At 49.6% G+C, this 16769-nt stretch overlaps 1 long non-coding RNA gene across 1 annotated transcript in view; it reads right to left on the bottom strand.

The window, feature by feature from the left end:
* The window catches only part of LOC129388372 (uncharacterized), a 44706-nt gene that overhangs the window by 17159 nt on the left and 10778 nt on the right, over window positions 1–16769 (bottom strand). The window contains exon 4 of the long non-coding RNA XR_011890413.1: window positions 8052–8147. This is a non-coding gene — a long non-coding RNA (uncharacterized lncRNA). The remainder of the gene's footprint in view (window positions 1–8051; window positions 8148–16769) is intronic.

Below are 16769 nucleotides of genomic sequence, written 5' to 3'. Positions count from 1 at the left end.
AGCCAAAGGACGAGGACGCATCGGCAACGGTGAACAGCGACGCGAAGAAGGTGGATGGTGTGTAACGGGCATCGGTCGCACAGCTCACGTGACCGACGATGAGTCGTAAGAACTGCAAAATGGCCTTAGCACGCCTGTATCACGGGATTTCACGGTTGATGCGGCTCCAGTAGACTGAGCGCGTCGACAATGCGGGCGATACGGCCTGTGTAGCCACAAGCAAACCATTTCGGTCGATCATTGGACGTACGCCACGAGTTTGCGAAGGCATACAGATCAAATCACAGGATGCGGGGCATGAGGCATCTGCTGAAACAACATGACGCAGACTCGTGCTTCTGGCCAAGGCACCACCTCGCCGTAACTCAAGGGTGGAGCTCAAGCTGAGGTGAATGGTCGGGGAATGGTGATAACTTCCGCATATTAGAGGGGATATATATATATATATATATATATATATATATATATATATATATATATTACGTGTAGAAAGACCCAGATGGAAGAGGCTATTTACGCTGGACTGGAGCCAGAGCGCCAGGCCAACATTGTCTCGCGCCAAGGGCACAGACCTACTTCGTCGTCGTTCTCGCGGCGGCTCGTCTCTCGGGTATCTACCAATAATATCGTAATACTACCCTCGGCGGCAAAAGCACCGTCACGGTGCTGTTAAATATCCAAGGCACGTGGAGAATTGTAGGGCTTGAGTCGGGTGACGTGGAAAATGTCACTGGTTGTCACACCGGAGGACGTAGTGGGCGTGGCTAGAACTATTTCATAGGTGACATTCGTTACTTGGCGGAGCACGCGATATGGGCCGGTATAACAGGAAAGCAGTTTCTCATAAAGGCAACTTTACGCGATGGTGACCAAAGCAACACGAGGGTGCCGGGAGCAAAATGGACATCCCGGTGACGGAGGTCGTAGCGTCGCTTTTGTTTGTCTTGAGAGACTTGTAGACGAACGCGTGCAAGTTGACGAGCATGGTCAGCACGGGCGATTGCATCACGGGCATAAGTGCTAGTTGAAGCTGTGGTGCACGGAAGCACGGTGTCTAGTAGTACCGTCGGTTCGCGGCCATACAAGAGGTAAAACGGGGAAAAGCCGGCAGTTTCAAAACGGGAAGAGTTGTATGCAAAGGTAATGTAGAGTAGAGCCAGGTCCCTGTAACGGCGGTCGTCTGAAACGTGTTTGGATAGCATGTCTGTAAAGGTGCGGTTCAAACGCTCAGTGAGGCCGTTCGTTTGAGGGTGGTAAGCGGTAGTAAATTTATGCTGAATGGAGCAGGCCCGCATGATGTCGTCAATGACTTTCGCCAAAAACGTATGGCCACGGTCTGTTAGCAATTGACGCGGCGCACCATGCATCAAAATGATATCATGTAGAAGGAAGTCCGCAACGTCAGTTGCGCAACTGGTCGGAAGAGCGCGGGTTACGGCGTAGCGGGTCGCGTAGTCAGCCACGACTGCAACTCACTCGTTTCCTGATGTAGATTCCCGAAATGGTCCGAGAAGGTCTAAGCCAACACGATGGAAGGGCTTGGCAGGAATGTCGAGCGGCTGCAGGTAACCAGAGGGGAGCTGGGAAGGCTTCTTGCGTCGTTGACAAAGTTCACAAGCGGCGACGTAACGTCGTACGGAACGGGCAAGACCCGGCCAAAAAAACACGGCGACGTACACGGTCATAGATTCGAGATACGCCGAGGTGTCCTGCCGTTGGTGCGTCGTGAAGCTCTGCTAGAACGGTTGAGCGGAGGTATTTAGGTATGACAAGTAGGAACTCAGAGCTGTCCAGATGAAGGTTACGACGGTACAGAGTACCGTCGCGGAGGACGAAGAGGCGTAGAGTGGCATCGGCCGGAGAGTGTTCAAAACGGTCGATGAGGGCTCTGATGTAGGCGTCACGACGTTGCTCGTCGGCGAAATGAAGCAGCTGTGATACAGAGAACACGCAAGCAGCACTGGTAATAGCGGAGAAGTCAGGATCGTCAACAGGGTAACGCGACAAGCTGTCAGCGTCTTGGTGCAGGCGGCCAGACTTGTAGATCACGGAATATGAAAATTCTTGTAGCCTCAAAGCCCATCGACCAAGCCGGCCAGTAGGATCTTTTAGCGATGAGAGCCAGCAGAGAGCGTGATGGTCAGTGACTACGGAAAAAGGGCGACCGTAAAGGTAAGGACGGAACTTCGCAACCACACAGACAATAGCAAGGCACTCTCATTCCGTAATGGAATAGTTGCGCTCCGATGGTGCTAAAAGCCGGCTCGCATAAGCACTAACGCGATCCTGGCCGCGCTGACGCTGGGCTAAGACGGCACCTACGCCATGACCGCTGGCATCTGTACGCAATTCTGTAGGGGCATCAGGGTCAAAGTGGGCGAGAATGGATGGTGAGGTTAGAAGAGTGACGAGACGATAGAAGGCGGTGGCTTCTGAAGCGCCCCACGAGAATTGTACGCCTTTCCTCAAAAGATTAGCGAGGGATCTAGCAATCGTCGCAATATCTGGAGCAAAACGACGAAAGTACGAGCATAGTCCTACAAAACTTCGGATGTCTGCGGCTGTCTTCAGAACCGGAAAATCTCGGACAGCGCGAGTTTTGTCGGGATCAAGCTGTACTCCGGAAGCGTCAACGAAATGGCCTAGAAGAGTATGTTGACGGTGGCCAAAACGACATTTGGATCAATTAAGTTGCAGCTTCACCTTGCGAAATACATCAAGTATAGTTGTTAGACGCTCAATGTGAGTGTCCAACGTTGGCGAGAAGACGATGACGTCGTCGAGGTAGCAGAGGTATGTGGACCATTTAAAACCTTCGAGCAAGGAGTCCATCATATGCTCAAAGGTGGCAGGGGCGTTGCATAATCTAAACGGCATTACTTTAAATTGATATAGGCCATCAGGTGTGATGAACGCGGTTTTTTCTCTGTCCATATCGTCAACAGCAATCTGCCAGTATCCAGAACGCAGAGCAATAGAAGAGAAATAGCTGAAACCGTGGAGGCAGTCAAGCCCATCGTCTATACGTGGGAGCGGGTAGACGTCCTTCTTAGTAATGTTGTTCAGATGACGGTAGGCCACACAGAAACGCCTTGTGCCGTCCTTCTTAACCAACACCACAGGTGACGCCCTGGGACTTGAAGAAGGCTCAATGGTGTTTTTCTCTAGCATTTTGTTCACTTCACTTTGAATTACTCGGCGTTCCGACGCAGAAACTCGATACGGTCGTCGGTGAATAAGCGTAGCATCGCCACTAAGAGTCCGATACTTGACCGCGAGCGTCCGGCCTAAAGGGCGATCGTCGAAGTCGAAAATATCTCGGTAGGATGATAATACTTGGCAAAGGTCTTAAGCCTGCGCAGAGGACAGGTCCGACGCAACCATTTTCTTTATGTTGGGATCGGCGCCCGAGGCTAGCGCGAGGGGCCTGCAAAGCTCGCAAGAACCATCGTTTCATAACGCTGCCACATGATGGTCGCGGAGACAATGAGCGTTGGCAAGGCAAATACTTTGCGGTAGAATTTGCTTTGCCAATACAAAGTTAAATATAGGTATGCGAGTGCGGTTCGCAGTAATAGTAAGTATAGTGTGAGGCACGGTAACGTCATAATGTAGTGGAATGTCGGGCAGAGGAGTGACGAGGTACTCGCCATCAGGAACTGGTGGGGAAGACGACAGTTCAATAAAGGCTATTGATTGTGGCGGCACGCGAAGAAAGCCGGTGGGGCGTAAGCGGCACTGGGGTGCGTCAGAAAGTTCTGCGAGAATCGGCAACTCAAGGCGAAGGGTACTGGCAGAGCAGTCAATAAGGGCAGAATGCGCGGAGAGAAAGTCGAGGCCGAGAATTAGGTCGGGGGGGCAATGGGCAATCCCGGTGAAGGGGACAGGGGTTTGGCGGCCGGCAATGCTGACTCGTGCCGTACACATGCCGATGATAGGCGCAGTACCGCCATCCGCAACGCGGACGACGCGTGCCGACGCTGGGGTGAGGAGCTTTTTGAGTTGTCGTCGGAAGGCAGCACTGATAATAGACAGATGTGCGCCTGTATCGATGTGTGTAGTAATAGGATAACCGCCAACGTCAAGGAGGTTTTGGTTCGTTGGTAACGTGAGCAGAAGGTTTGAGGGCAGGGTCGACAACGCAGCTTCACCTCCAGAAGCTGCAGTGCCTAGTTTTCCGGCTGGGTCCGGAAGGCGATAGGCGGCGAAGAGAAGCGGCGGGGTTGGGGCGAACGAGACTGATGGCGTCGAGGTGAGGGCGAGCGGCTGTAGCGAAGGTTCGGTGCAGGGGCATCCGCAACAGTGGGCTCATGGCGGGTGGCATAGGGAACGGAAGGTCCAAAAGTGCGGGAATAAGGGCCGGCGTATGTCCGAGGAGGTGGTGGCCAGCGGTTGCGCCAGTGACGAGCTACGTGGCCGATGCAACAGCAGTGGAAGCAGATCGGCCTGTCATCAGGGGTACGCCATTCGGACGGGTTGCGGCGAGGTATGGCAGAAAAGTACTGCCGGGGACAAGGAGGGCCGGTAGAGAACTGGGGAACGTTGGGTTGAGACGTTGTACAAACGGAGTTCAGACCCATGTTCTCAAATTCCTGTCTGACTACGGCCTGAACCATCGCAATCGTGGTTCCTGGCGGATCGGGAGGCGTCGCGGCGAAAGCTGGCGAAAAGGCGGCGTCGAGCTCGCGGTGAACAATACGGGTGACGTTGTCACAGGTGGTAGCCTGACGTGGTCGACCATCACATGTTGACGTAGCAGCAGTGTTTAGTAGCCGCGTGATGTGGTGTGTGATACGGCGGCTCTTAGCCTGTTCAAGGCGACGGCATTCTTTTATAATGGCGTCGATAGTCGAGACGTTGCCGAAAACAAGCAAATTTAAAGCGTCGTCGGCGATGCCTTTTAGAACATGTGACACTTTATCAGCTTCAGACATAGCATCGCCAGCTTTTCGGCATAGAGCCAAAACGTCGAGGATGTATGAAACGTACGGCTCTGTAGATGTCTGAACACGAGACGCAAGAGCCTTTCTCGCGGCAACCTTGCTGCCAATGGGGTCGCCGAACAGTTCCCTGAGCTTTTCTTTGAAATGGTCCCAATTGGTTATGTCGTCCTCATGTGTTTGGTACCACACGCGTGGGGTGCCGGCGAGATAAAAGATGACATTGGAGAGCATAATGGTTGGGTCTCACCTGTTATTAGCGCTGGCATGTTCATATAGCTTGATCCATTCGTCAACGTCCTGTCCCTCCAGGGCAGAGAACACACCAGGGTCGCGATGTTGGGCAACCGTGAGGACGGCAGCAGTCGGACCAGCCTGTTGCAGAGGTGGTCGCGGGACCGGGAGGCATATTGACAAGCTCGATGAACCGACCACTCCGGAGTTCCGTGGCGAGGACGGGGATCGCTCACCTCCACCAGAATGTTACGTGTAAAAAGACAAATACGGAAGAGGCTATTTACAAGCTATTTAGACTGGACTGGAGCCAGAGCGCCAGGCGGACATTTTCTCGCGCCAAGTGCACAGACCTACTTCGTCGTCGTTCTCACGGCGGCTCGTCTCTCGGGTATCTACCGATAATATCGTAATAATATATATATTGACACAACTATATTTGGCAGAACCATAATGCAGCGGGTATGCGCCAGTGGGGACGACGCTGAAGTAGCGCGGGTTTTAGGTGAATTTCAGTAACACTTCATTTGGGCCTAGTTGGTACATACTTCTGAACTAAAAGCGGGGAAAAACGAAAAAGACGTTGTTGTTCCCTTGGACGATTGATAAAGTGCATTTCTTGGCGGTGCTGCTACGCATACTCGTCGATCCCACGTCGTTACACTGGTGGAGGTGCTGGGTATTCTTCATGCTTGGCACCCTTTCGCGGAGCCGACGATCGAGCCCGGAATCACCATCGCGCATCGAAACACCGGTCCACCCGTTCAGTCGTCGCCGACTAGGCTTAGCGCCCGAGTCTAGTCCCCTGCAAGAAACTTCGAGAAATCGTTTGCCTCCTACAAATAACATGGCCACCGCAGCTCCATCGCAAGTAACACTACAGAATCCTATGATCCCGGAGAGCTTTCATGGTGATGCCTTTGAAGACGTCCAAGATTGACTAGACCAGTTAGAGCGCCTCGCCCAGTATAAACATAAGACCAGCTCGGCGACAAACTCTCGAGTGTCTATTTCTATTTGAAGGACAATGCTCGTACGTGGTACGTAAACCGGGAGAGGAGCTTTGCCACGGGGGACGACTTCCGCGCACAGCTGCTGGATACCTTTTCAAGCATCGACAGGAGGGAAAACGCGCAGCGTCTCCTTGAAATCCGCGTTCAAAAGCCCAATGAGGGTGTTACAATGTTCTCGGAAGACATGGCCCGTCTTTTCCGTAGGGCAGACCCAGACATGCCAGAGGAAAGAAAGCTGCGATATCTCTTGCGAGGAGTGAAGGAGCAACTGTTTGCCGGCCTTGTGAGAAATCCACCGATAACAGTGGCACAGTTCACAAAAGAGGCTACGGCCATTGAACGGGCCCTGCATCAACGATACCGCCAGCATGACATGAGCAACTCGGCGGCGAACACTTCCGTACTGGCTGCGAGTAACGACATGTCTCTGCGTGAAGTTGTCCGAGAGGTGGTGCGAGAAGTTCTTCGCAGCTCGGCTTTGTGGTTGCGCCTACGGAACCGACGCCAGCGTTATCTTTTGTTGCTGATGTACTCCGGGAGCAAGTCCGGCAGGCTTTTTCAGCGCCAGACTGTGGAAATGTACCGCGGCGCCTCACTTATGCGGAGGCTGTTCGCCGTCCACTCAACGCGACTTCAACGCCGTTGACACCCATAACTACAACACCACCTACGCCACAAACACAGCCAACACCGTCACCCTCGTCGACTCTACCGACCCCGCCGATAATGCCAGCGCAAACAACGCCGTATTTTCGCCATGCGCACGCCACTCCTTGGCTCCATGGAGAGTTACCGCCGAACTATCAGCGTCGGAAACCGATTTGTGGCGCACCGCCGACCGTCGACCAGTGTGCTACCATTGTGGTGAAGCTGGACGCGTCTATAGAGTTTGCCACAAATGGAACTATCATGCCGCTCAACGCCCAAGCTTTCCTGCCAACTAAGCTTATTCTTCGTACGATGGTCGACGCGCTTACAACGACGCTCCTGTGAACAGTCAGCCACAAAATATGATGACGCCCCGACCACATTCTCCTTCTCTATCTCCGGCGCGCTACAATTCGCCGACTCGTCGCAGTTTTGCTGACGTCACTAGGGGCAAATCGCCTAGCCCTCGACGGGGAAACTAGCCGCAGCAACCTCCGGGGGTGAGGTCGCCAATACTCGAACTGCTCCACATCCCCCGTTATCGACGAACGACGACGTGAAGACTGCATTGACGAAAAAGACGCCCAGCACAACGACGAATACGACGGATAGAAGTATGAAAGGCGCAACTCACATCGTCAGCGCCGAGCTCATCGTTTGCATTGACGGCCACGAAATAGCCGCTCTGGTTGACACTGGCTCCCATTTTGCAATCCTAAGCTTACAGGTCGCTGACAAACTGCGTTTCTTGGCGGTGCTGCTACGCATACACGTCGATCCCACGTCGTTAGAATATATATATATATATATATATATATATATATATATATATATATATATATATATACATATAGTGGCATGTGGCAGGCTAATTCCATTTTTTGGCAGCGCTCTGTCACTCCTGCTGAAATCTGGGTGGCGACTTCTTGATCACAACGTCATTGTGTTGCTACAAATTCAGATAACCAGATCAGTGTGGCTGCTTGATTTCGACAAAAGCAACTTGTTTGTAATTTATCAAAAATGAGCCATAATAAAAGAAAAAAGCCTTTTAGATAGAGCTCTAAATGCGAGATACTGCTAATCAAAGGTTATTTGTGGATATAGGCATTGCTTTCTTCTTTCCAGAAATAAGCTCTTTAGAATAAAAAAAATGCAAACAAACAGTACTCACATTTAAAGTATGCAGTATCTTTATCAAGAAAAGCACACTTACCACGTAAATGTTGAGGGCCGCGCAGTACAACACACTTTTCTGAAGCTTTTAAGATTTCGTATGCTCCTTGAACCATAGCTGTAAATTCATTAACGGCTGAAAACAATATGTTCGTGTTTCAGCAAATTTTTGTCAATCCACAAACTATCAGTAGCCTTAGTGTATCATATCTATAAAATATTTAAAATTTGCAACCGTGTATGAAACACGCGACAGAGGTTATCACATTATAAATGTTTTATTGTCCACGTATCAGAAATGATCAAATTGTGTCCTGCGCATTTACGAATATTGAAATGTAAATAGAGTGTAGTTTACTCAAGCGTGACAAAAGGGATCATTTGTGAATCCACGATGACAGACAAGAGTTGATCTGAAATAATTCACAGTCTCAGTGAAGCGAAAAAGCGATATATTCCGAGTCAAGAATGGCGATAAATGATGTGTTCTGTGCTTAGTGATAGTGACATTCCATAAAGCTAAATAGTGAAGTGTCAGATATTTCTTTTTCATTTGTTTGTGACACATACCCATCTACTTCTGCGGGCGTTCAAAGTAAAACTGTTTTCATTCTCTCATTTAGCCATTATATTTAGTTGCCCGATATCATCATCATCAGCAGCAGCATCATCATCAGCCTACCTTTTGTCCACTGCAGGCCGAAGGCCTCTCCCTGCGATTTCCAATTATCCCTGTCCTGCGCCAACCAATTCCAACTAGCGCCCGCGACTTTCCTAATTTCATCGCTTCACCTAGCCTTCTGCCATCCTCGACTGCGTTTCCCTTCTCTTGGTACCCATTCAGTAACCCTTGTAGTCCAACGGTTATTAAACTTGCGCATTACATGACCTGCCCAGCTCCATTCTTTCTCTTAATGTCCATTACAATATCAGCTATACCCATCTGCTCTCGGATACAAACCACTCTCTTACTGTCTTTTAACGTTATGCCTAGCATTCTTCGTTCCATCCCTCCATGCGCGGTTCTTAAATTGTTTTCGAGCTTCTTTGTGAATCTCCAGGTCTCTGTCCCATATGTCAGTTCCGGTACACTGCAGTCCTTGTACAATTATAATGGTAAGCTTCCAGTGAGGAGCTAATAATGTCTGCCATATGCGATCCAACATATTTTTATTCTTCTATGAATTTTCTTCTCATGATCAGGGTTCCCTATGACTAGTTGGCCAAGGTAAATGTACTCCTTCACAGCCTCTAGAGGCTGACTGGCGATCCTGAACTCTTGTCCCCATGCCCAGGTATTCATCATTATCTTTGTCTTCAGTATATTAATCGTCCACCCCACTCTTAGAGTCTGTCTGTTAAGGTCCTCAATCATTTGTTGTAACTCGTCTACAGTGTTGCTGAATAGAACAGTGTCAGCAACAAAACAAAGTTTGCTGAGATATTCACCGTCAATCCTTACTCCTAAGCCTTCCCAGTTTGATAGCTTGAATACTTCTTCCAAACGGCTGCGGTGTTCGGCTGTTGAGCACGAGGTAGCGCGATCGAATCCCGGCCACGGCGGCCGCATTTCAATTGGGGCGAAATGCGAAAAGACCCGTGTACTTAGATTTAGGCGCACGTTAAAAAACCCCAGGTGGCCGAAATTTCCCGCGTTCTCCATCACGGCATGCCTCATAATCTGAACGTGGTTTTGACACGTAAAACCCCATCTTAACTTCTTCCAAACAAGCTGTGAATAACATCGGAGAGATTGTTTCTCCGTTGACTGACCCCTTTCTTTATAGGTATCTTCCTACTTTGCTTGTGTAGAAATAAGGTAGCTGTAAAATCTCTGTAGATATTTTCCAATGTATTTACGTAGGGGTCTGTGTTGCTTGATTGTGTAATGCCTCTATCACTGCTGGTATTTCAACTGAATCAAATGCCTTTTGCAATCTATGAAAGCCATATAGAGAGGCTTATTGTAGTTTGCGGATTTCTCGATAACCTGATTAATGACATGGATGTGACACCAGCCTGTTCCCTTGGTTGACTAAAGTCCAGTGTTGCCCTTATTCTATTGGAGATTATTTTTGTGAATATTTTATATGATACTGGGAGTAAGCGAACGTCAGCACTGCCTCCGCGGTGGCGGAACACATTTTGCACCCTTCGGGCTGAAATTTTCCTCTCAGGGTGCTACTCCACGCTCTGCTAACCTTCGCGGATCAAGCCGGTCTTTGAGCTTGTCCCGTGACAGGCCTAGTTATCCTCTGTTTTCACTGCTACTGCCACCCCATCTTTCGCTGTTTTCCTGCTTGTGCTGTTCGGTTGAGGTGTCCTCTGTTGTGAGACAGTTACCGCACTGCACTTAGCCCCGCCTTTCACCCTCCAATCAAGCACCTCTCTCGATCTCCTCCATATATGGCGCCCAAGGTTGAACCGCGATTGTCAGTTTCCCTTGTGTCCGGTCGCTAAATGCGCAGTCGCTATCGGAGAACAACTCGGCCGCCCCCTCCCTCGACGGTCGTTCGTGCAACGGAAGACGACTCGTTTCATCTCCGCTTTCTACCTGTGCGTGCGCTAGAGTGAGTTGCAATGGTGGGCTTTCCTCGCGTGCTTATACAAGCACAACCACCATAGGACGTTACAGTCTTCGTTACCATATGTTACAGGCTTTGTTCGTTATAAAACGTTTGTGAATGTTAAGTTGGTGCTCCTTGAAAACTTAGATTTTTCTAGGATGGTTTTGGTGCTCCTTTATCGTTTTTGCAAGAATCGCACACCCATCATTTACCCGTAAATTATTTGTTTCTTGTATTATCTGCGCCTGCCTTCGGGCGCCCCGACAGGGTCGAGAAATTAAGGATGGAAAGTACTCAGGACACCATGCTGCTAAGCTCCGCCCCCGAAGACCAACTTTTGGCCATCCATCAGGCCGAAGATGGCGCCAGAGCCCAAGGACTTCTGGTCACCATCTAGCTGGGGTTGGCCATCCCAGCAATCTGCCGGCTACCTAAATACATTTCAGGCTCTCTCTTTCATTCTCTCTCGCTCTGTACTAGTTCACAGGTCAACGTTGTTTTTTTCCCGAAATGTGTTATATCTAAGCAGTGCCTCTTCTGGTAACCCCAATTTTTGGGTAATCAATGAGATCTAGACGCCTGCTCATGCTCTTCTATAAGTTGTTTATTTCGTTGGCTCTTAACTTGAGTGATTTTCTTTTTTCAATGCGATAATTTTTTAGTCTTGCTTTTCTTATCTTCTGCCTCATGCCGTCTACTTCTTTCTTGCAATCCCGGACTGAAGTAGGAAAGGCATTGTTCTTATTTTACGTGATTCTTTCGGCCAGTTTAATTGGCTTACCAGCTATATTTATGTAGTTTGCTCTTGCCACTTCCTGTCTTGGATAGGTATATTCCCAAAGTTTAAGGTTCTACGTTTTTAATTCTTACCTAGCCTATTTGTGCTTTGAAATCTATCACAATTTGCTGCGTAGTCATTCCTAAGCCGTTTCTGAGAGTATCGCGTATTCCACACATGAATGCTTATTTTGGCATGACCACGGTACCTGTTCTTGACACTTATTAACTGTTACAAAAAGGAGGCCACGTTACGGCATCAAGCTCCGCCATGGCGCCAAACCGGCGGATTCCTGTGCTGAATCTACCAGTGTGAAGTGGGCGCCATTACATCCATCAGTCCAGATAATTTAAAATACTTTTCTCATTGAAGAGTGGTACAAACCCACGGACAAAAACCCCATGACCCAAGTTGACGTGAGAATGGTTCCTTGAAAAGCGGCATATAGCCTGTTGCACATAACAGTGACGCAAGTTGGTTTGAAAATCTTTCGATAGAGACAAAGATACTGCAAACTGCGTGGCAGAGAAACGAAATGGCAAATGTAGGGAAGTTAACCAAGGTCGTGTCCAGTTAGCTACCCTGCACTTGGGGAGTGCGAAACCGGCAAAATGGATCAGAAGGTGAGCGAAGAAAATTATAAATAGTAAATCACAAACTGGGTAAGTTGCAAAGGGGGCTAACTGCATTCAAAATAAACGCCGAAACAAGAGATAGAGCCTTAAAAATTTTAGCCTAAGACCCCTCCATCCCATTTTTTCAATTGGTGACTCTTCTATTTTCCCGTTTACACACATACCCAGTGAAATTTACTTAGTGACCTAAGTTGTCTATTCGAGCATATTTCTATGCTCTTACTGAAGGCGAATGGAAAGAGCCGTCGCTGAGAAAAGGCGACAAAAAGGCGCTGCCACTCTGCATGCGAGCTGTCCACCATTTTGCTGAGAGCATTGCATCTCACTGGAAACATATCTTGTACATAATCAGAAGCCGTGCTTTCATTACGCAAAATTTTGGTGGAGGCACGCGTTGTTTCCTATACCAGCACGGCGCCCCGCAGCGACCGCTCTACCGCAGTAGCGACCACGTCTTCCGGTGAAGGAAGATCGGCTTCGCCAACCACAGCTCCCGTGGCAACATGCTACATAACTGTGCCTCCCCACTCGTGATCCTGGCGTTTTCTCCGGCCAAGCTCACATTGGCATTCAGGACTGGGTCAATCTTTATGAACGCGTTAGCGCAAACTACTGGTGGGACCCGTAACTTGCATTCGCCAATGTTCTCTTCTATTTCGGTGGCGCACCACGGATATGGTTCAAGACGCACGAAGCTGAGAAGCTTTCAAGCAGCAGATCCGTGACCTTTTCGGCAACATTTCTGGTGGCAAGCTTGCTGCGAAAAAAGAACTGGCGACTCGAGCTCGCATGTCTACAGAGTCGTACGTCGCTTCCATTCAGGATGCCTTGCCTTATTTCCGCAAGGTTGGCACTCACATATCTGAGTCGGATAAAGTTGCGCACGTGTTGAAAGGCATTACAGACGACGTGTTTGACCTGCTTGTTTACGCAAACAAGTCCATTGTCGATACCATCATTAAATAATGTCGGCGGTAGTATGAACAAGCAGAAAGCTGGCGGATAACGCAACAGTTTGGCCGACTTCCAAACGCGGCTGCCATTTCACCATGTGATGCTCCCTGCCAGCCACCCACCTATGATAACTTCACGCGCATTGTCCGTCGCTACATTGAAGCTGCCTGTGCCACATCCATTCAACCACCCCTTTTCTACTGCAAACCTACGACCCATAGCTACCATCAGTATCCATAATTCATGTTCTAGTAAGACAAGGGTTTGTGAATCTCGGCCTCCATCCGTGCGCACAGTAACTTGTCCGTATCCACTGCCATGCGCCAGGACTGCCGTTCATCGTACCTACGCCAATCTTTAGTCCTTTCCGGACCCTTCACAATGGAGAATGCCTCACGTTCAACAAATCTACTGTCACTGTCACCGCGTCGACCATATTTCTCGCTATTGCCGTTGCCATTGGAGCTTCTCTTTCCAGTCCATCTTCCCTGCTTACCAGCGCTCTAACAGTTACCAAAGTTCATCCGCTTTTACTTACTACTCTTCGGCATCCCGTAAGTCTGTGACCAGTGTCGCCTCTTTCCCTGTCAGCCGCTACTCCAGATCCCCAGTGTCTCAACGCCGTCAATCCGGTGCTCCTCAGCTTCGCCGCTCTTCCTCCCGACATTTTGAGAAGGCTCGCAGCCGAAAAACAAGACAGTATAATTTGTGCAGGTGTAGCTGCAGTATCACCGTCATCTGCAAGCCCTCTACTGACGCTGCCCACAGAAAATAAACTTCGTGACGTCCAAACCAGCGGTGTTACTGTCATCGCTCTCGTCAAAATCACCTAAAGAATATCTTAACATCGTCTACGACGCCCATCGTACGTGTTGCCGATGGTGGTACTGTTGACGTAGTAGGAATGTGCACTGCCCGAGTCGGAATCGCCGACCGTCAGACATTCGTACTTCTCACCGCCCATGCTCGTTGCACCTATGATTTCATAATGAGCCTCGACTTCCTTTCGCCACACTCTGCTCATTGATTGTTTAACTAATATACACTGCCTCCGCCTTCCTCATTTATGGGAACCCCATTAAGCACATATGAGACGTCTATGCCCCACCGAATTTGTTCGTCTACTGCCTCAAGCTGATGTCATGGACCCCTCACGTCGTTGATGACGACTATATTATCACTCCGATAGCTGACATGCAGCTTACACGCAATGTTACTGCGCCAGACACCGTCATCATGATTGCGGGCAACTGTGTGTTCCTTCCGCTCCTAAATTTTGGGCTGACCCCGCAAATGCTTTCCCAACAGGTAACGCTTGGCGAGGTCAGCACCATCGAAGATGGTGCCGCAGAAATTATTGATGCAGCCCATTCTCCTGATCAAACTGCAGGTACACAGTAAGCGGCGTCCAGCGACGCAATTTTTCAGAACATGATTGGATCAGACCTTTTTGCATGAGGAGGCTGACGCCCGCTACCACGCTTTGGCGTATCATAGGGACATTTCTGATATCTATGGTTACTGCTTAGCTCAGACTTCGATTGTCACTCACATAATACTCAACGGTGACTCTATGCCAATTCACCGTCGGCATTACAGTGTGTCAGCGAAGTCATTCAAAAGGACTTGTAGAAGACGCTTGCTAAGGACATCATCGAGTAATCATTTAGTTCATGGGCTTGCTGCGTCGTATTAGCGAAAAAGAAATACGGTATTTGTTGGCTCTGCATCGACTATCGCGACCTCCTGAAGATCACTGCCTCCACGGTGGCACTCATTTTCCGTCTCTGGATTTTCGATCTATCTACTGGCAAATTGCTCCAGACGATGTAGTTCCTAAAAAGACGTTCGTCATTACTGACGACCTTTACTAATTCAAGGCCATGCCTTTAAGCCTGTGCAATGCTTCAGCAATTTTCTAAATGATAAGAGAAGCGCGCACGCGATAGCGCTTGTAGACCGCTCGGGTAAGTGCCTAGCGAGCGCCACGGTGACCACGGGACACACGGAGGCGGCCGAAGAAGCCGCGATAGCCCTAGCACTCGTCGCGGTGCCGAACGCTGCGATCGTGATCAGCGACTCGCAGGCGGCAACCCGCGTTTTCGCGCGTGGTCGTGTCTCGCGGGAAGCGGCCCGCATACTCCAAATTTCTGACGACGGCGACTCGCCCTCGCAACCCCAAAATTCTACGGTCTTCCTCCTCTGGACCCCGGCACACACCGATGTTCCGCTCGCGGGAAACGAGGCGGCCCACGCCACGGCTCAAGGTCTCACACGCCGAGCCGCCGCTGATTATGTGGCCGCCTCCGCCCCCGAGAGCGGGGCATCGGATCTGCCGGATCGGGACACTACAACAGAAACACAGCAACAAGAAACACACTGGGCGTGGGGCGATCGCCTAACCACGTTCAGAGACCTCATCCAACACTACAGACTTGAAAGACGCACATTCCCGCCACCGCACGATAAATTGAACAGGAACGAGGCCGTAACATTACGCTTGCTCCAGGCACACACCTACCCTAGCCCCGCTATCTTACATCACTGCTATCCGAGTTTGTATCCAACAGACGCGTGTAAAACATGCGGACACAGAGCAACGCTGCGACACATGCTCTGGGAGTGTGCCGGCAACAACGGTAATCAAAGCAGCTCCGTTGGCGACGCGTCCAGAATCGCGGCTGTTGCCAGAGTAGGAGAAGGCTCGAGCTCCGTTCTTCCCGACGCCGCCCCGGATGCGGGAGCCGCCGGGGACCTTCTCCGTAGGCGTCGCCGCCGCTGGGAGGCGGCTATCAGAAGTTCAGAGCTGGCAGACCAGCTCTGGGCCGTCCGGCAAGCCGAAGATGCCGCTCGAGTCCAAGAACTTCGAGCCGTCACCTGAGGCCACCACATCAAGAACTGCCGGACTATTCTTTACTAAAGTTTCTTCTTCTTCTTCTTCTTCTTCAAGGATTCAAAAGGTTCACTCGCTTATGCTACTTGGACGGTGTGATTGTGTTTACCGCCCCTTTCCCAGCACGCCTTGAGCGTCTATGGACAATTACGGATATTTTCTAATCAAATGGACTTCAGCTAAGTTTCTGAAAGTGCCGCTTCGCTCTTCGGCAAATTACAGTGCTTGGCCATCTTGACGCTTGCGGTCTTCCATCAGACCCGCAGACAATTTGTGCCGTCATGAAATTCCCCGGTTCCCGTTCTGCCCCCGATTTCCGTAGTTTTGTGTCGAGTGGTACGGCTCGTCGTCAAGTATCATGTGGCACGTACACAGTGACCCAAGTTGTTCTCCGCTTAGCAAGGCGGTAGAGACAAAGTCAATTGTAGAGGCAAACAAAACTCGCTCATACTGTTCTCATGTGAAATATTTTTCGCAAGGAAGTTCACCTTCACGCGAAGTTGCGTTTTTGGGCACGAATAAATTTTTTCTTCCATATTTGTTATAATAAAAAGCGTGAAATGGACAAAGACAGTGTTATGAAAATGTAAACTATGAAATGCACTAAAAGAAAACGTGCTATATAGTGGTAGAAAATGTCAAATTTAATCTATGGAACCTAAAAACTTACATTTTATCTGATGAAGCGGTAATAACCGCATTTTTATTTGTAAACAACGAATAATTTTTACGAGAATTGTATTAGTGACCAACGTTGGGTAGAAATGCCAGTGAAATCCTGCATTCCCTTCTACTGTACCACGGAGGAAACCTAAAATGGGTACGCTCACATCATTGGCCAGCCTGGAAGTGATAATAATGCCGACTTTTTATTATGGCAAGTAACGTGCCATAAAAGTAGCCTCAGTGGCTTCTATGGATAGCGTAAAAA

The sequence above is a fragment of the Dermacentor andersoni genome, chromosome 10 (assembly GCF_023375885.2).
Source record: "Dermacentor andersoni chromosome 10, qqDerAnde1_hic_scaffold, whole genome shotgun sequence".
NCBI classification, from domain to species: domain Eukaryota; kingdom Metazoa; phylum Arthropoda; class Arachnida; order Ixodida; family Ixodidae; genus Dermacentor; species Dermacentor andersoni.
Note: the sequence above shows the minus strand (reverse complement) of the source record. Positions and strands in the feature narration are given on the sequence as shown.